Source organism: Bombus affinis, chromosome 1 (assembly GCF_024516045.1).
Source record: "Bombus affinis isolate iyBomAffi1 chromosome 1, iyBomAffi1.2, whole genome shotgun sequence".
NCBI classification, from domain to species: Eukaryota; Metazoa; Arthropoda; class Insecta; order Hymenoptera; family Apidae; genus Bombus; species Bombus affinis.
The window spans coordinates 5,950,138-5,972,081 of NC_066344.1; the positions used below are offsets into that span (position 1 = coordinate 5,950,138).

General features: G+C 36.8%; 1 protein-coding gene and 1 long non-coding RNA gene across 3 annotated transcripts in view; one reads left to right on the forward strand and one right to left on the reverse strand.

The window, feature by feature from the left end:
• LOC126920897 (protein cortex-like) overlaps positions 1–21,944 on the reverse strand; it is a 250,975-nt gene that overhangs the window by 47,796 nt on the left and 181,235 nt on the right. The gene's annotated exons all lie outside the window — the stretch shown is intronic.
• The window catches only part of LOC126920935 (uncharacterized), a 216,223-nt gene that overhangs the window by 24,115 nt on the left and 170,164 nt on the right, over positions 1–21,944 (forward strand). Inside the window, exon 1 of one of the 2 annotated variants that reach the window (XR_007712150.1) lies at positions 12,419–13,853. The exons of the other annotated variant lie outside the window; for it this stretch is intronic. This is a non-coding gene — a long non-coding RNA (uncharacterized LOC126920935). Of the gene's footprint in view, positions 1–12,418; positions 13,854–21,944 lie in introns of those variants that run through there. 2 annotated transcript variants of the gene reach the window in all.

The window sequence follows — 21,944 nt, forward strand, 5'->3', positions numbered from 1 at the left end:
TACAGCTATGCTAGACTGTAAGATCTGTATTTATAATTCAAGAACAAGTTATATGTTCATACATACGCAGTACGTGCATAATGTATGCAGAAAAATTCCAGAACTAGACAGCTGTGAATTCAACTATGACACAAATATCATGCACGTAGTGTACCGATTTATTAATATGACAGAGAATATAAATTTCAATTCTTTCGTATATCATTTTTCTTTCATTAATCAAATAATCGGTTAATCAAATAATAAAACATTCAGCACTTCAACCAATTTTTCTGCGCTTTTGTTCAAATACACATGCACACCTTTCACTCATTCTTCAATAATTCTAACATTGTTTAAATATATTGCAAAAAATACAATTTAAGTGGAAACATTCTACCATGAAAATCTTATATAACGAAAGATTAAATGTTTGAAGAATCTATCTTTGACTCAATTTTTATAGTGAAATTTGTCACTATTATATCCAATATTAAACATATTGGAAACGAACAAAATTTAATGTATAGTATCCCGATGATAAATGGCGCAATCTTTCAAAGAAACGCTGCAATCTCTCGGAAACAACTTTTACTTAAACCACAACCTTGAATTTATTTCAAGCAAAGTCCGTTTAATAACTTCATTTTTCAAACTTCATTGGATATCAATTTTCTCGCCTTGTCCTTAAAAATTCATTTCGATTAAAATATGCAATCATTTTAATCACGCATGCAGCCTTGACAATCTCTCAACATGGCAATATCAGAACGATTCTTCTATCGCAATACCCAATATCCACCATCAAATATTATCATTCGATTAACATCTTCGTATTTGAAGCTTTATTCACACACACATCAATTTCCTAAATCTATTTTCAAAGTTAAATTATACAATCACTCTGATCATACATACGCACAATCTCAACCATTTCGAAACTTTTAATCCAGCAAAATCCAAACAATGCTGCTATCAAAGAGCGAAACATCAAATTCCCCAGTCAACAAATAAATAATTTCTTCGAGTAATCTTCGAAAGTTCACTGGATGTCGATATCGCCAATTTCTCAGGAATTCCTTCCGATCGATCTCCAATCGCTATGATCGCACGTGCGTGCAATCTCAATTCTCCGACCAGTTCTTTTACCGAACAATCCAACATGTAGATCTGCGACATCGAATTTATAAAATCTACCAAACCTAACGCGAACCACCCACGAACTCGAGAGAAAGATCTTCAACAACAAGGAATCGACGAACCAAATGATCTATCGAGCAAAACTTTCGACTGCGCCGGCAAACCTCGGCCCCTCAACCTCACGATCGCTCCCGAATGGGTTCGATTAATCGCGTCAAGCGACAACGATCGATAATTGGCGTTGCCTAATCGCGACACGACGAGGCAGCGGTCAGCCGAAGGAACGATTATGAGACGACCTAACCCCTGTTAGGCGGACCAGGCCACGATCGTTGGGCCTCATGCTGGGCCCACTCCTTATTTACCTCGGCCGCAGCCGTGGTGAGGCAACAACGCACCACTCGGAAACCAATGGGCTTATCTCCATCAATAAGTACCTGTCGGGTGCACGAGCGACCGCGTAGTGCGCCTTCGTGAACGTATACCGCGCACGGCCTGCTATTTCATCTCCATTCATAGGGTGATCTGAATAACCGGCGAGACCTGTGCACGATCGGCCGGCATTCTGGCGGGATCGAACGCCGTTTGCGAAACGAACACCTCTGTGGAAACGTGTTTTCGGTAGCGTTGCCGGTTGTTCGCGATCTACTCACGAGACTGGATCCTTCTCTGAGTCGTTATAAGACTCGTTACAAAGAGGGTCAACACGTGCCACTAGCCGTTCTTTCGCCTGGTTCGTGATGTGATTTTTTTTAGAACCGCTAGACAATGTTGAAATAAATTTGCAGCAGCTGTGAGCGATCTCGAAGAGAAGCGGGCGTTTGATTGATGCAGACTTAAGAATGTGTGTATGAAATAGGATTGTCGTGATGTTTGCTCCTTTTTATTTGTTAACGCTAGAACGACGGACCAGTGAAGTACGAGTACCATAATGAAATTTAATAATTGTATACGTGATTTCGCCAGAAGCTTTGATCGAGACTTTTAGATCACTGTTTGTATAAATTGTCCGTTTCTTTTATCACGTTTCATGATTTCTTCAACATGGTATGTAGATTTGCACTCGCTTGCCATATAGATACTTGTGTATATATGGACAATGTGAAATTTTTCATTGCAAAAATTAGATATCGAATTATTTAGGTAGGGTAGTCAGGGAAAAATGTTGTATCACGGATAATTTAGTTTTATTAATTTTTCACAGGCATACAACTAGGTAAATAAATAGTGTTGTTAGTACGATAGATTTGTTATATCGAATACTGATAAATTATACTACGTGCATGTACATAGAAATTCACACGAAAATGTTAAATTAAAAACACGTATCCTGGCTCACGAAAATATTGGAACATCTACCACAGAAAATTTCTACGTCTATATCGTCTATATTAAATAAATCATTTTGAGATTTTTACCAGCTTTGTAATCAGACATAACTGTCATGAATGTATTGATAAAATTTGGAATCAATGAAATGTACATAGGTAATGTTACAAATAATACAATTTACAGAAGAAATCTACAAATGTTCTGTAAGGAAAGATTTCCTATCGAATTATCGAAATAACGTCCTTTGCAATTTGTCGTAATAAACGAAACTAGCGTTATTGATGAAAAATCATACTTTTTTCCACACAAGACGTCTATCTTTCCAATTTAATCCAACAAACAGCACGTTATCTTTATTATGTATTTATTATCTATACGATAAAACGTTATGTTAAACGTAAAGTAAATATCTATAAAAAACCGATATTCTTCAGACGATATTTAGCCTCTCTCAATTATCACCGTCTGCTAATCCATCGATTCGTCTATAAACTATACTATACGTTTGTTTTTTAAATAACGTGAAAATGAACGCAGCCGATAAATGAACCAGGTGTTAATTTACCGTGGAACATTTTTTCGACTGAACGCTTCCTCGATTGCAAATTAAAAGTCGCGAAATTATAGCGTTTCCCAATGCGAGGGATCGATAATTACACGAGCGGCGGTAAAGTCAGTCGACGCGTCAATCGTTGCCCGATCGCTTAACGCTGTCGTTACTTTAACGAGCAGTCGTTTCAGCAACAATATTGTTTTGCAAAGCGTAAAATTGGCTGCCGGTTCAACAAGGGATATCCAATACATGGACACACGATTGGGCCCTTTTTTTTATTCCTTGAGGAAGGCTGGTCAGGACAGAACGCTGATAGAAAGCGTGCACGGCTGAAACCTGTGGTAATCTCGACGATTAAAGTCCGCTTACCGTAATGGAAGAGGCAATATCCGACCGAACGGTGAACGTACGGTCCGCTCTGTTGCATTGTGCTTTGTAATTGTTGTAAATTGAACGACTCGACAGGACCTCAACACTGGTCAGCCGCCGATAAATATCTCGTTTTTCCTACCGTGCGTTCACGTCTCCTTTGCAGCGAGCGCGATGACGCGCGGTTCTATGAGACGCGTTTTAATTTCCAGCCAACCTGATCCCCTCGAGCTTTTCCTCTCGTTTCTATGCAGCAATTCTTGTGCAAGGGATACAAGGTTTCTAAGGTTGAGACACAGGAAACTAAAGTTAATTTGATATTGTTAATTACATGGCAACAAGTTTCGAAATTTTATTTGGTCGTTTTAATAGTCTTTTCGTATTTCATTATCTCTTGTCAATGTAGCACTGTTCTCTATTTGTCGAAATATATAGTTTATTAGTTATTTGTTTTTATAACAAATATCGAATCTCTGATAGGTGCACATTTGAAGAAGATTCAGGGAATGGTGAGAAAGTGACGATCGAAAGTCCAAATCAAAAGCGTTTTATAAATTTCTTTTATTATCACTTATCATTATCCGACTATGGGATTTTTATACAAAGAAACATAGTAATAATTATAAATTACATTTCAAACTGAATTACTAGCAATTTTTATGGAAAATAGCTGCCAATTTCTAGATATATTTAGTGTTTACTGTCAATCACACATACTTAATACCAAAAAGATCAATTGCATTGTTTTAACGCACTAAGAAATCCGTGAAAACTTTTATTTTCATCAACGATTATAACCATTTGCAAGTTTTTATCTTCAAAGGAAGGCAAATATCTTTTTCATGTTTTATCTAAAATAACAGCTGGTTACTTTCCAGTGACCGCTTTTAAAATACAAGAACATTTATGCTTAAAAGAATTAAGAATACATCGAGAGATATAAGGAAAATATCTGCAAAAAGGAAAATTAAGAATATATTAAAGAAAAGAAACCTTCGGTATTTTAAGTGTTAGGCAATCACACGAAATGGATGATCACGCGAAAAAGAAATCGCGCAGAAGAACGGTAATTAATATCGAAGAAAATTAAATCGCAAGACCACGGGATGTCCCTTGCTCCGTAATGGCTTCATTAATAAAAACGCGACCGTGACGATTCTGCTTTAACAGCTTCCCGGGAACAGAGAATGACCTTCTAAGAATACCATTCAATACACGATGACTCTACTACTAGTACAACCAGAACTAAATCGCGATTTTACGCTGAAACCTGGGAAAGAATAGCCGAAACGCGACAAAACCCGGATATACTTCACCAGGCAATTTCCATCGCGTGAAATCGACGATTGAAAAACGCCCGTGGCAAGAAACGGTTTACCCGTTTTTTTTTCAACGATCGCGGAAAAATGATCACGTTCACACGAGCGGTCAGCTTCATCGAAGATGTAATCGACCGATCTTGCACGCCCTTTTAAAGGAAAACCATAGCAAACTTTTTTCCTTTTTTATTATTAACGTCACGCTGTACTTGCGATTTGACAGTCATAGTCGTCGTTGGAACCGTTACTGTGATGTTTTTGTTGGTATTTAAATTAGTTGTTTACGTAGTAACAAGTAATTGTAAAAGTTATAAAAAGAAATTGACGAATTTATGAGGAAATTTCTACGTTGTTTATTTAAGTGAAATTTTGCAAAGCGGCGTGTTCACGTTGAAATTCGGCTATCAGTTCTTTTTGCTCGGTTTAGGTTTATTATATTTAGATATTTCGTGTGGACGTATTTTTTTATTTTTTTAATTAGATGCTTAATGTCACGTCGGCTATTGTAATAGGCAATTAGCAACTCGTAGATTGAGTTTTATCATTTTTGCAGAAGATTGGTTTGTCTTAAAAATTTTAACTGTTTTAATGTTTGATGTGATTTATCTTTTAAAAAAGAGACATTGACATTAGAATGTGACGTAATTGAGCTAGTTGATAGTGATTCTTGCGTTACATAATTTTGTTAATAATCTGATTTGCTCATAGTCAACGATTCTACTATTTATATATCTTCATTTTCACTATAATATAAATGAAGCGTATATTTTTAGAATCAGAAAATTGTAAAAGTTGTTGTTTCAAAAGAAACAAATCGTAGGAGGTTGGGGGAAGCTGAAAGTATTATCTCAAATGCTTTAATAAACTTCTATTTGAAATTCTAAAAGATTTTGGAAAAGCAAATTCCTATCCAACGTTTGCATTTATCCAAGCTTTGTATTTATCTTCCTTGACAATTACGCATTTGCATTGCTAATTGGATTGTAATTACATGCAAAAAGCAAGCTGCCTGTACAATCGATCGATCTTGATCGTCACTTGAATGAAATAGTAAATCGTCCATTGCGACATAGTAGAGTAGAAACTCGTAGTAAATCCTTTTTCGTCGACACCCATTAATATTATTGTCGACTTATAGGTCATAATCATTGAAACTTTAATTACGTAGAAGAAAAACCTCCCTCAGCCACTAGAAAACCTCATTTTGTAACAGCAAACATTCTATAAAACACTATAAAGTCATATAAAACCTAATAATTTAATAACTTACGTATTTCATTAAAAATTCCTATTTTACTTCAGATTATTGGAAATTTTAATCCGAACTATGTCCTTAAAGTTATAAAATTTTAACAAAGTATAAAATTACCATTTAAGATAAGAGAGTTTCAGAAGTTTCAAAGTTTCGACGAAACATAAAAACATTCTTCCTTTTAGGATTTCAGAATTTATGGTATTAGTATTCAGTATTAATATCCATAATTGCAGCCAATTACCATTATGAACAATTTTATTATCGCGTAAATAATGCTATGATGGTAAAATGGTGAGTAAAATGGTATCTAAAATCGCTGTCCGTATCCTAAACACCATTGAGACTCCTTGAAAGGTCGAAACCAGCTGACAGTGCACGAGCTATTTCTGTATAGAGACACACCTTCCATCGGTGAACCGTTATAGATCGGGATCGATGCAATTATTTCCGTAATTAAAGACAATTATCGTTATTGGCCGATCGTTCTCGATCTTCGAGGGGGGCCAAGAATGCGCTTCAAGCAAATTAGAGTCACGAAATTATATTTCCATCGCTCTAGCTTAGAAAATATTTTTATAAAAAGATTTTTAATCCTCTCACAGCAATCGTGAACTTAAATTCAATCTAATATTTTTATTTTCATTAAATATTTTTAACTTTCACGTCCTTTGGAATATTATGCTTTGTTGCATGGAATGTTGAGGTAAACACGTAATGAAGAAATTAATAGTAACATTTAAACTTATCGAAAGAAATCGAATTTTCTATAACATAGAACGAAGAAACATACTTAAACTAAGTCGTGTTTCTTATAAACAGCAGTAACATTAAAAGATAACATTTATGATCATCTTATCCTTAACCAATAAAATTGTTCGTGGTAAGAACTCATTTTCTGTGGAAAATCTACTTTCTCTAGAATACTAACAACACAGGTTTTTAAAAAACTATAACACAATAATTTATTATTATTATAACAATTAATTTCTTTTATAACGTATAATATTTCCTACAAAATAATTTCTTCATGGAGAATCCGAGTAGTTCGATAAAAAGTATGGGCATTTCAGCTTCGAATATCGAAAGCCAACGTCAAATTAAAGGACTAATGCTTGAAAATTCGCCAAGCGTCTGCTATGTCTAAAACAAGCACTTCTGATATAAAAATCCTCGATTGCAGTTCACAGTATACTTTGCGAAAAGGCTCATTTGATCGGAAATAACGTTAGCCCGTATTCCGAAGGAACGAACAAAAGAACGAACGAGACACGAGTTTTCCGAACTCCATGTCCGTTCGGTTCGAAACACTATTTTACCTCGGTTGGTGTCGGTCGGCCCGTTTACCATATTTCATCCCATAAATATTTCCAACGTCGGTGTATCCTCGTTTCGCGATCGTTGAAAAAGCTTTCTTGCATAATTCCACGGCCTCTTGCCACAGCCACAGATCCACTTCCATCCCTGCCGGCCGCCTCCTCTCAGCATCCTTCTATTCGTCTATCGTTTTCTCTTTGGCCGTCGCATATCGAGCTCTCTGCAGCAGCATGGATCCTGGCATACGGCCAGGAATATTTATGGTATTACTTGGCGAAGCTTGAATAGCAAAGCCGCGGTATGTCCTACAAGTTATCGGAGAGTTTGCTTCTTGGGTGGCTTCTCGGCTCCCCAGGGGGTGCCTCGATCCTTTTTTCTCTTCTTGCCTCCCTCTACTGCGCCCATCTTCTCTCCATTCGTGTGCACGGTTCCTTCTTCTCTCCCGGCAGAAACATGCTTTCCCTCTCTCTCTCTCTCTCTATTTCTTTGCTCTTTCTTTATCAGTCCTTCTAAACGTCTGCGTTCTTCTTCGTTCCATCTAGACACCGTAACGTATTCTAATGGAATTACCTGCCTATTACCACGTACTGTGCCCATGTATTTCTCATCGTTGCGGACGCCTTTCTAGAACCGCTTCCGACGAAACGTTACCGATCCGGCGCTTGCTTTTATCGCGAGCCGGTTCCAGCGCGATCAGAACTTGGTTAGCATGCATCTCTCTAGCTGGAATCGTACGCGGTTTGTAGATGCGTTAAGTAGTGAGTGAAAGGTAGTATTTGCTGGAAGGATGATTGGAAATTTGCGAACAGCAGAGACAGCACCGAATTGGAGCTATAGATTCTCATTTTATACGTTCATAAAAAGTAGCAAAGAAGTGGAATCAATGTAGAAATTTCTTTCATCTACTAAGAACTGGATATCTTTTATATTTGTGTATGTTACATAGGTTTTGTGCGTTTTTGCACCTTTCTGTATTACAAATGATTCAATATCAGCAGTCTACTCGTCAATTATAGTTGGGAAAAAGTCGTCAGATTGAGATATTAGACTAATATTATTGTGTTAGCGGTATAGAAGTAGTTTTTGCTAAGATATTGGTAATTTTATGCTACACTTTACAACCATCTACAACGAGGGAATCGATATCACATCTGTCGCATAAACGAAAGTACGAAATAAATGTCTCGTTATAAAAATCTGCGGAAAAACAGCATCGTAGGCTTCATTTATGAATTTGATATCCAAATTAGTATCGAATTAATCAGCCTTCAACGTGCAATTAAAATTCGACGTGTATTTCTTCTAGAAAAAGCTTCATACTTGAAAAACGTTCGATACATTCAAAAAACCTGGCCGGTTAGTATCTAACAGTTTTTCCCGTCTCGTCCACGGAACGCAATCTTTCTAATTTCACAACTTCGATTAGAAGCGCAACAAATTCCAAATAATCAGTAGAACGCTCTATCGCAACGATTTCATAAAAAGTAGCAATCTCAGACAAAATAGGAAACAGTAAAAAGACGCGGAGGATCGTAACACTAAGGGCCTTTCCTTCAGACTTTTAGCTTCTAATCCACGAACAGCGCGGATATTATAAAACTTCAATCATCTATCGTTATGGAAAAAGTACATACGCCGGTTATCCCAGTGCAGAAAATAATCTTGAACGCAAGTCGGCCCTTTTTCTCTTGGAACTCGTATAATCAAAGCGCGATTCATAATTTCAAACATCCTGCCGTTGGTGGCTCCGCCGGGCTAATTAAATGCGCCGTTCTCCTCTCGTCTGAGGAGGCTAGGCCTAGAGAGGCAATATATCGACGAGATCCACGACATGATGAACAGGTTTCCGTGGAACGTCGGCGACGAGAAAAAAATTGCTGTTGTGTTGTCCGCGTGGCCGTCAGCCTCGCGATGACGGATACCCGCCAAAGACACCATTTTGTTCCACGCTCGCTCCAAGCTAGTGATTTCAACGCATCACCAGTTTGAAAATACGCCCCTGGTCCAGGAATACCGATCTTCTACAGGATTATTTGTAATTATTAAGGAACTCGAATGCAGCTTTGCCGTATGAAATTGGTGATATTATAGTTGGTTTAACTTGGAAATAATAGTTTCAAGTAAGATAAGCTCGACAGAGATGTTATTATACAATGTCAGTATCTCAAAGTAAGAGTAGAAGATATAATTGACAGCTTGGTTTCTTTAACTTCAATAATCATAGGATAAGTGAATATTTGATAGATTCGTTGGGGTAGTGAAAAGTGAAATATAATAATTATAACGTAATATTTAACTAATATTTGTCAGCACTTGGATAATTCTATGGCAAAATGAATGTACTAATAAAAAATAACAACATTGTAGCGATATGCTTATTAACTTTACCCCATGCTATTTCGCAGAAACTCGTTCCTTCGTAGAATAGTCCAACTTGTTTAGAAAACCGAACACTAAATTATACCCACTCTGCTCATTCGTGGAAACTATTGGATAGCGTGAGAAACGCAAACATTCCCGATGCAATGGAACGTTGTATCGAATTCGCGAATATTTCATTGGTTCGCAGAAATTGTCGATCTGGATTCTATCTGACTGAATAAAAGCGAACATCGTACCATCTCTCTATACAACAAATCGATAACAAGAAAAAGGAGACAACGTACAACGCCAACAGTCGACAAACGAAAATTAATATCCTGCAGTATCGTGGTAGCAAGATTGTCAAAGGAGTCCATTTAAAAAGTAATTGAACGCATACAGAATACCGTGTCTCGTCCTCGATTAAGATATCAGATATCGTTGTCACGGTTGGTGGAATTGCAATTAAGTTTTTCCTGCACATTTAAGGAAGATTATGAAACGCGGCGTGTTTCGTGTCAATAATCGATGCTCTCCTAATCCTTTCGGAGAGACGCACGGTCGTGTCGAGCAGCGACACAGGTCCCCGAGGGCATTCGATTTAATCTTGCCAAGGTGAAAAAAAGGTTACACAGCCTCGGCCGAACGCATTTGCCTCTGATAAATCCAATCAGATCGGCTGTCGACACAGAGATCCTTGGCTTCTTCCTTCCTTCTTCTACGCTTGAATCCAGCTCTTTCTTCTTTCGCCTTCTTCTTTCCAGCCACAAGCTCCCTCCCGGTTCGTTCTCCGTTCTCTCGGTGTAAACTAGTTTTGTGAGAGGGATAAAAAGAACCAGTGCATCCTCGAGTGATCACATAATCGTGCGTTCACCCCGAGAGACCAGGCCTACGCGATCTTCCCTTCCCTTTCTTCTCCTCCGCATCACTTCGCCACTGACTTCTACATCGTCCTTTTCTTCCCTTACATTTCTTCCTTGTCTTCCTCCTCGTTCGTGCATCTATTCGCCTGGCTGCCTGTGTTCTCTTTCGTCTTCGTCTTCTTCCGAGACTTCTTCTTCATCGTCTTCTTTCTTCTTGTCCTTGATTCTCCCTTTCCTCTTTTTTCCATCGGTTTATTTTGGGACGCCACTTCATGCTGCGTCCCATTCATCGTTTCGCACTCTGAACTTCGTTGCAGCTTCCATAATATACCTCTTACGACGTTCAATTTGCTAAATTGCTCGTGGGTCTTCATCCCCCGTGTCCTTGGTATTAACGGTACAGCTTGTCGAGGAACGAGTTTCATAGGGCGAGCGAACCTCAGAGGCGGTCCTTTTGAGAGCTGTTTTTCTGCTGGGGTGGGGATAGGGACGAAGGTCCCTTCCAATGAAGTTATACGCCTTTTTACATGTCGTAGAAATTAATTCGGTTAACTTTGATTTTTATACATTCGGTCTGGAGTTTTTACATTGATTATAATTATTTGCCATTGTATATTCAATTATAGGGATATACCCTTTCGCCACTAATTCGTTATATTTTTATTTGATTTATTTGCATGAATATTATTACGAATTACTTTATTACATACAAGCGATACAATTTTCGTAGATGTACGTGTATATATAATTGTTACTCAAGATCTAATTACATTTGTTATTCATCATATTTTCCGTTGTATCCATTTGCCTTGTGTTTCAATGGATGTTTGTTCTTGAGATTCAAATTCTACTTGGCAATTCAATATTCACGTCGTTTATCTCTTCTAACCTTCCTATCCTATCTTCTTCTTCAGATCTTTTATTTCATTCTGTACTTCACGATGTGTTTCGCCTTCGCTGCCCCTGAAACTTTCGTTATCTTAACTTCAATCGTACTTCTCACTTTATTCTTCCTCGCCCTTTCGTTTTGTTCGTTTCTCACTTTTTTACTTAGCCTCTTTCTTTAAGCCCTCTTGAATAGTGATATGTTTTTTGTAGTCTACTTCTGCTTTATTCTCTCTTGCTTCCTTTTCTCCCTTCATCCCATTTACTTAATGGTTTCAAGAAACTTGTCTAATATCATATTCTCAAGATTTCAGATACCATTTATTTTCTTACAGAGCGAATTTTTTCTTTCGCTCTCTGAATTTTTCATCTTCTTATTGTGCTACTTATGTCATCTCACCATTATTACGAAGGAATGCCACTTATACTCTTATGTTCTTATAATTATTTTAAATCATCTTTCCCTATACTTTTTAAACTCTTATTTTATGGACGTTTTTTTTATTTTTACGACTTTTTAGTTTTAATTAAACAGCGATTCTGTTTTATATTTTTACACTGTTCTTATGTTATTTGTATCATTCAACTGTAATTTATTGTTACCAAAATTGTACAGCAATATAAACGTTATAATTACACTATAATTATTATATTTCCATAATAATTTTGTAATAATTTTTAATAACCTTCGAGTCTCATTTTTATTAATATTTATATTCCGCAGATTCCTTATTTCACTTTTTAATCATAATTACACGGTGACCTTATTTTATATGGCTTTCGTTTCTCTTAAATCTTGAATCGTAACTATATTTTATCATGTTCTTATTTTACCCTTTCCCTCACCTCATCTGGCTCACAGGAGTAATCACTTTTACTGCTATCTGCAGCTGGCTGATCTCTCTTACCCTGCCAATCTCTCTTCTCTATCGTGTATTTCTATCGTCGATCGAATCGTCTTTCGCGCGAATCGGGCCACGATACACCGCTGATGGAAGTTCGATTGTTATCTCGAAAGATTAAAGCATCCAGTCGAGATGTAGCAGACTACTGGCTTGGAAATTTCCTTTTCTCACGGCTCGCTGATCAAACTTTATTGCCATATGAGAAGAATGATAATCGTCGGTTTATCTGCTTCAACTTGAAAAAGAAAGGCACGCGTACATCATTGCAGTACCGATATGAAAGGAAGTTTGCGAACCAGCTTTCGCTGCGGACAATTTTATATCGAGTTTCGATTATTAAATGTATCGATTCGTAGCAAGCAATATTTAAAGCTCTATAAATTATGGTAAAAGAAAAAAAATTAATAGCCCTTGAAGTTTGAACTTCATTGCGCCAATTATTAATTATCACCAGCTTATTGGATCTATAAACAAAATTAACGCATCTTCAGGACACTGAAATGTTTGCGCCTTTTAATCAAAAGCATTTGTCGAGCTGATCGACTTTACTTCTTACAATTTTTTCAATTTTAACGGTCGAATCCGTGTAATTAGGTAATATTTAACTTATAACAAGACAAACGATCTCTCTCTACTTCTAAAATGTTATTACTCAAAATAATGCAACATGAACAATCCTATTTCTAAATTAGGTTTTACAGAAGCAATGTTCGTAACATTATGAACATTTATGTACCTTTCAAGAGGTAGGAAATAACATGATACATAAAAAAATATCTGGAAATCTTAAACAAATACCGAGATCCTCTCTAACCACAAATGAGTATTTACAAGATACAACAAATAATGTAGAGGATAAAGCAAGTCAGAATTTAATATCTTCAATACCGCTGAAAGCAATACGAACCACTATCACAAATAAACTGGAAACGTTATTTTCCACGTTGCTCGTAGTCGATGTTATTAATAATTTGAAAAAATACACTCACGTTTCTCCAACCTTCGATAAAGTCATCAAATTCGCGCCTACGCCGTGAAGTCCGACCAATCGATCGCCACGCCTCGCTAAACGCTGGCCAAGAACCACCAAGGAAATCCGAAGATATAACCACAGAAGCATCATCGGAATTTTTTCTTCATCCGACGAAGATCCAGTTCCCCGATTCTATCTAATCGGTTCACGAGTCTATCAGCCGATCTTGAGTCTCATCGCGCTCTTATCTCCGCTGGCCAATAATTATGTTCCACGCGGTGAGACACGATGGGTCGGCGAGATCGATCAGCGAGATCGTTCGCGATTAGAGACGGCCGTGTCGCTGGAAGGGACAGGAATCTACTGGAAAGATACGAATTCGCGAATCGAACAGTGCGTGCACGACCAAACACGAATAAGCGATCCGATTTATCGATCGCGATCGAACCGGTCCTGGGAGCAGGCTCTTCCAGCGGATCGAAACGACAACTTCCCTCGACCAAGGCGATCCACGCGTGGGAAAAGTATGAAATATTCGGTTGATTGAAAAGTTTGTCCACGGCATCAGGTAGAAAGGACTGTTCGAACACTTGTAGACGTCGTTTGTGAGTATATCATGTGTGTTGAACGAAATATTCTAAAATTCCATTAGTCTTGTTGTGAGACTTGGTCATCATGATTACATAGAGTATTGGGTACTGATAAAATTTAGTTGCCAACCCAATAAAATAGAATTAGTTAGATCGTTGATGAAGTTAAAAACAAATCTGAAAATATATGTTGAAACTAGAAGCAATCTATTTTCAAACGCAGATCGTCTATGAGTTTCTTGTAACCGAATTTGGCGAATGACCAGGTAAATTCGACTGAAATATTCTTCTCGCTTAAATAACGTCATCTCACGTTACGATGATAATTTTCTGAAACACTCGAAGTAACTTTTGCAAAGTACTTGGATTATTTATTTTCTCGCCTGATAAAGATCGGATTGAACGATGGGGCCAATGAATAAGAAAGATGGGGACAAAGATTATTGCTAAGATCTAATCGTAGAAAATAAGCTTTTCTAATCTCAAAAGATACTACGAAGTTTTCAAATAATCTGATACGATGGAACGCAAGTTAGAATCGATACCACGGAAAACTGTGTAGCAGTTCTACCATTTCTCGTTTTTCATGCCCGCCCACGCAGTAGTAATTATAGCGAGTAATTAATTCCTGCTCCGCAAAAAATGTGTGGTAATAGCGCAGTTGGTAAGGAGGTGGTTGTAGATGCGAAACGCTATCTCGAGGATGATCCATCGTCGAAGAAATGGTGGTGCGTTCCGAGAGAACCAAACGATCGATACACTGGTTGTGCGAATTCTAGCTCGTTTAAATGGAGGTAGTCATGTGATAGAGTATAGATGGATGATGTTGGTTGTTGTTGGAGAAGGTGAGTGGAGAAGAGAGTGGTTCTATCTAGGTACGCTATTGGAATAAATTGGTGATCGTAATTGGTGATAATGTCAGTTAATAGTAGTAGAGGAAGAAGAATTAGAAAAAACAAATATTACAGACGATCGTGCTAGGCATGAAGTTTGTTGGAAATACATGTACGTATAGGCAATAAATGTTTATGTCTATCACGCAATTTTAATGAGAATCGTTGATTATTTTTCGTAATTTGTATAACTTGAAGAAGATTAGATTGAATTTACATCTGTAAAAAAATATCTGAGTTGATGTATAATATATGATAATATTTTTAATATAAGCAATATAAACTATCCTTGTATATCGATAGACGTAATTTTATTTGAAAATGTTATTGGACTGAAGTATGAGATTCTGTGTATGCTATTTTCCTATAAATAATCTTTAGAAACGGGAAAAATGAAATCTTATGCGAGAAAGATATGCAAATCCATTATGTATGATATACTGTACGCAAATACAGTTTACGATCGTAATCAGTAGAACAAAACAATTTAGACGTAATTAACATTCTCCCTTCCATCGTTCTATGAAAGTAGGTACAGCTTAATATTAAAAACTTTTTACTTCGGTATATTTAACGGTATATTTAATTAATATTCGCTCTTCTTTCATTTTATGAAGCTACTTAACGTCACACATTAAATACCTTCTGACATTATTAACGGTACAGAAACTAATTAAGCTACAATTATTTATTACAAATTTAATCCACGAATATATTAAATTGGTGCACAACAAATACAAAGTATACAAATTAAAATTGGAAATAATGATAATTAAAAAGTAACTAATAATCCTCGCTTTTATTTCCATTCGAACAGCGTTCATTGTCGATAAAACCCAACTACAACCCAGAGACTGGTCTGCACGAATATACTAATCAAAAACTATTCAAATACAATCGCGATAGTCGTCATACATTATGATACTAACGAATCTACGCAAAATTTTGTATAATGCGCACAATGTATCTAGAAAAGGATTTCTATAACTTTTCGTATACTTTTATGAATTACTGTATTTTTTCCCAAACAAATCCACCAAGAAAGGTCGTTCGATTAAAAACCTGTTTCGATGCAAACCGTGGATGGAAGATTCTGTGAGCAACGAATGATTCTATTCAAATTAGTATTAAAGGCTGGCCGATCGGAAATGTCATTACGAAGGTGTAAAACTAATTGCGATTAATTCGCTGTCAGTTACGGATAATCGTTATATGTCGTGGAAATATCGGCTGGATGAAGTATAAACGACGCAGAATGCTAATGCACGTGGCCATTAGTCTCGATTGGAAATTTATTCGTCGAACGGTTTTATCTCGATCGCGTTAATATCGTCTCTCGATCGTGTTAATATCGTCGCTCGATCATTGTGGTTAACACCGTATATCAAATCGGTTTCGCGCTATCTAACAAGCCAACGAACAATATTGTTGTTTACGTGGAAATTTTCGCGAAATTAAAAAGTTTAACCGGATCTAAGAATCGCGTATATTTCTGTGTTATCGTGTACCATATACTCTACTAACGAGCCTGTAATTAAGATTCTTACAGCTACGTTATCGTGCTGAGAGTGGCAGAAACATTTCGACAAGATATAGAATCGGACAATGAGAATAAGAGTACATCGAATTGAACGCGATTATCTTGTCCATCGAAAAGCAGACAGTCGGCTGTAACATTGAATTAGAAAGAGGTAAAGTCGAACTTGGCCAACAAGCTCGAGTTTATGCGATAACGTTAAGGTTTATGGTGTAATAAATGACATTATAAGAGGGGATTTGTGAGTAGTTAGAGTCGGAGGAGAAATTGCGACGAATGTTAATATTTACAAGAGTTAATGAATTAACTCAATATGCAGTAGAAAAGGTTATTAGAAAAATATAATGGCACACGAGAACTCGAACGATTTATATCATTAGATACAGAAGGTAGATTAGAAGATCATGCAGATCTTCGATATAATTGATGGGACATTTGAACAGAGATCACGCTGCCCGGTCAGAAATATATTCATCTTTTAATTACTTGATGTATTATGTTTGTATCAATTATGATTTATCGCGAAGATACAACAGATTGTAAATTTGTTACAAATATAATATGCAATGGAAGAGGTGAAAAGGAATCTGATTAGATTTGAGATTGAAAGCTCCAAGGGAAAGAAAAAGATAAAATCTTCTCTGTGGAATCTTTTCTCGGGAATCTTAAACTTGCATGCTTATAAGAAAAAATGAAAAATATATATCAGCTCTGGCCTAATATACCTAAATTTTGTCGTGACATTCTTCCTCACGAGTCTAACATCTAAATTAAAGATTACATTATTTTATTACAGTTCGTTAGATCTTTCAAAAGATAGCAATGTTGTTAAAAAAAATACTAGGCAGTGCTAAGAAATTATAAAATAAAATTAAGTACATTTATAAAAGTAGCTAAATCATGTATTTATTTACTCAATCTTTCTCCTACAATTAGAACTGTACAACAGATTCCATAATTACATAGGAAATTCCTTTCAGAAATTTCTATATGTTTAAACATAACACATTACTCTTACCTACTGGACGGCGATTTCAACAAGGTTCTAATTACACGAGAAATAAAATCTGGCTATGAAACTAACATGGAAAAAGATCATTTCAATTTACGTTTTGCTTTCTCTTAACTGCACGAACACATTACTAAATTAAAAAAATCTACCATCACGGGAGCATCATCATTTAAAGAGGGTAAACTCAGCAGAAGTTACAACGGAATACAAATTGCGCCGGGATGCAATATCTCAGAGCGGAGCATTCCTTCGTGTAAACACACAAAGAACGCAACTCCCTAACATAAATCCAGCTAAACCCTTAAACGAGCAAAACCTCGAGCAGGACTCCGCCAAACTAGGCATCAACAACATCTTCTGCTAGGCTGTCAGCGATCCAACAGTTGCAAACGCCGCGTTCCAGGTACTTTATCGCGAGAGTAATCCCCCGCACCACGTGAAACATGGCGTTTCCTTAACATAAATTTAACGTCAATCAGAGACACTAGTCGATTTCTCTGCGATTTCGTGCGCGCGTTGCGGGGGTGCCAAGGGCGTGCGTGTATCAAACGCAATCGAACATAAGAGCGAGATCGCGCACGAGCCGCAGAGATGGAAAAAATGCGCGGAGGATCGTGTAGGCGTCGAGTTAATAACCTTACGCCTCGTCGTATTAACGTCTTCTTACGGGAAATTACGAGCTATGCGAGATTCGCGTGGTGCCACGAGGCCGCCTCTCGAACCGCCATAGGATCGATAATTATCGGTTTCACGAGACGTGCCGCGAGAATAGTACGCCTAATTGCGATCTACAGGGTGGTTTCAGTGGACGAACACGTTGGTCTCAGTTTTCCATGGCTGAGACTGTTTAGAGTTTAGAGCGAATGTTTGTCTCGTTCGAATTTCTACCTTAATTTTATTTAATTTTAATTTAATTGAATTACTCTTCTCGTTTGAAACTCTTATATTAAAATATAGCACTTGAGGTCTTTTTACAATAATTTCTAAATAGTATATTAAAATATATTGATACGTCGTTTAAAATAGATGCGTTTACGCTGAGGGTGAGGTAATAATTTTATTTGCATTTTCGTTGGTTTGATAAATTAAACTCACGAGAATATTTGCTGGTATGTGTTATTAATCGTCGTAATTTAAGATGATAATGTTACGATAAGTTGAGATAAATTGTATTGTATACTGTGAAGTATAAAGTAGAGAAAATATGAAATATGAAATGTAGTATAAAAGAAAGACGAGAGATTGATCGTAGAAATAAAAAGTTAAGAGTGAAAATTTCGAAGCTATGTTAGCCGTAAATTAGAGAAATATCCTTCAACTTCTGCTCTTTCTCATGGGATGATAAAATTTCTAGACTTGTTATATCACTTAAAAGAACCTTTTATTTAATTTTAAATGTTGCATAAATTTGACGAGGTTACTTTAGAATAACCCTGTATATCAGTGTGAGTTTCACGAGACGAGTTGACCTTTTCTCTAGTATTCTTCGTTTGACATTGTTCCACGCTTTCACTTTTCAATTTTATATTAATTTTTTAATAATCATCCATAAATCCGATACAGTGCCTATAACATATGCGATGGTAATGCGGTTCTGATGTTATTTAAAGGTAACCTACATTCTTAAACTTACAACTCATAGGTGACAGATTAGTTGAAGCATTCATCATTACATAGCGACATGGGCGATACTAACATATATATAAATGAGATATTATCAATTTGTTCCAGCATGAATTATTAATTACAATCTTAATCCTGCCGTCGGATACCTATACGAAATATGAAAAATTGAGCCAGATATATAATTAACGCTAGAAAGATCAGTCACATTGATCTATCAAAAAATTAGCAGCAGTTAGATATTATTTTCTCTAATATGTAATTATCTACAAGTTTTAGCTCGAAAGAAAGGCAAGTTTTAAAGATAAGAAAGAACGATGGTTCTTAAGATATAGAAAGAATACCTATACTTAAAAAGATTACCAGTGGAAAAGAACTTTGGTATTTCTGGTATTAAATAGTTAGAAATGTTCACTTCTATTCATATTGTAAATGATATACTGTTAAAACATCACACGATTGCGACCATAAAACCTATTTAATTATGTCGCCCTTCGCTCAATTCTGAACATCATTTTCCAGCTTCGAATTTCAAAAATACGTCATCAAACTCTCAACATAGCCAAACTCCTCTGTTCACCGCCATCGATACCTAAATCATTCCTCTCATAAACCCTGACTTCGAAGAAGTATAAGGCAACAAATTTCAAAGAAACCTTCACTCGATTCTAAATATCGTTTTTCAGCTTTCAATTAAAAATATCACGCCATCAAAGTCTCAACGTCGCTAAACTCTTTTACGACTATTCACCGCCATCAATGCCTAAATAATTCCACTCATAAAACTTCTCTACCATAGTAGGTTTTGACGAACATAAACCAACAAATTTCAAATAAACCTTCTTCGAAACTTAAGGAGCCATACCTGTGTATCATCATTCCGTTCCATTCTTTACGGTCTCCAATTCGACATATTCACTGCCATGGCGGTCACCGAGCTTTTCATTTCCGTTTTGTTTCCCAGATAAATGTTTCAAAGTGCGTATAAACGCTTGCACATCCTAAGATTATTCTTATTTTTGAATATTTTATTTTATTTTTAATACTTCATTTTAAAAGAAAAAGTAACAAACAAACCGGATTGGTGGTAGATAAAAACGTAGTAATTTTATTCCTGAAAATTTTCAAAATGATTTCATGAGTACATTAGACCGTATTGAGACACGGCAAGGAATATTAAGGTAATTGCTAGTACAATCTCCACAGAATGTTGTCACTTTCACGTACGAGTTTCTGCAAATTCTCGACCTTCGCCTTCTGTCTTCACAGCATCTTTCGCGTTGTCGCTTGGTTTAGCGCGTGTTCTCATTTTTGCTTTATATTTCGTATTATAAGCGTATAAGAGCCAGGGACCAAAAAGACGCGAACGGAAAGTCCGTGAAAATACGGTGTGCGTTAACGAGAAATTCCAGGCTGGACGAGGTTCCCAAGTATCGTAACGTTTGCGCACGTCGACGAGCTACCGTGGCGCGACCCATAAAGACGAAATAATAATAATAAAAAGAGGAGTGGCGTGGCAGGGAGCCGATCGGGAATGGCACGGACGTGCAGCTGGTTCGTGCACACTTGCACGCGTTTACCCTATGAACGATAGGATGATGGCGCACGTAGGACGCCACATTCAAACGACTTCATTACCGTCAAGACAGAGTGCTAATTACCGCGGCTCGTTAAGCGTCGCTAAATTGTTGACAGTATCCACGCTGTGAGCTGCGCGTTTACCAACCGCGTAACGACTGAATTCTTGGCCTACAAAGTGATCGTAAATGATTCCGACTATCGGGCACATAAGCCGATACGCGTCTCCTCGTTGAATAACGGACCGAGTCGTGCAAGAACGAGCCCTCGAAACCGTCCAACAGATCGTACACCGTTGATGATTCCTGGTAATGGTGATCGAGCCGCGCAAATTACGTCTCCGCCGCTGTACGGGTTCAAGGAGCTGTTCGCGAACGAAGATGACACTTTAACTGACCACGTTTTGCTGAGAATTTATTGGCACCGTGTAGCTCGGCCGATTGGTTTAGGGGCGCCTCGTAGCCTTCTAATGGTATGCGAGAAACAGAAACAAGCGTTTAAGGTGTTATGTATGAGACGAAGTTGCCTTTTTTCTCGTTACGCGATCCTGCAGAAATGGGTTGTTTATCAACGTCAATTGGGGACCAAGCAGACGTATTTTATATTTTTACGCTGTTTTGAAATTGCCAAGAGAAGGTTCTTTGGATGAGTTACATGTATGAAATTTGCTGCTAGTACCTAAAAGGGATCGAGAGATGTTACAGTGTTAACTATTCTGCTATCAGGATAATGTTAATAGGCTAAAGAATTGGTAGGAGAAATATGGAATCTTTGTGGAATATTATGTATTAGGATTATGATATATTCATATTTTGTGAGTCTACCTTTTCAGAAATACTAGTAGACTTCCATGTACACTTTCTTTTAATTTAAATTTATATGTATGTGCGCGTTTCCAAAAGATACAATATATATTATTCTAAATAGATATTTCCTGAGTATATGCAATTCTTCGATGAATAGTTCATCTTTTGATATGCACGTGTATCATTTCTCTTGGAAAATATATAAAGTAATCCTTTTGGTCTTTAGAAGTTCGTATCTGAAGAGGTCAGCAATATAAAAAAAGTATTATACGAAATTCATTTCTCTTTTTTCTTTTTCAACCACATATTTAACACACTCGTAAAATATTAAGAAATCTCTTTGATAATACTTACGCATATCTCAAATACATATGAATTATAACTTAAAGTCATATATATTTAACTTAAACTCCTATTAAACTCCTATAATTCCATGTAAATTCAGAATCGTTTATTCCACTGCATTTAGCTGCCAGATCTAGAGATCTAAGTGGCGAATTTTTTAAACAATGATTTCTAAAACAGATATCAACCCCATGAAGTCTTCAATTATCTATCTTTCGAGCAACCTAACCTGCTCGTTACTCTATCTACACGTAAATCTATAAATATCGAAAAATACTTTTAAAATACTTTCAAATCTAACATTATGCCAGA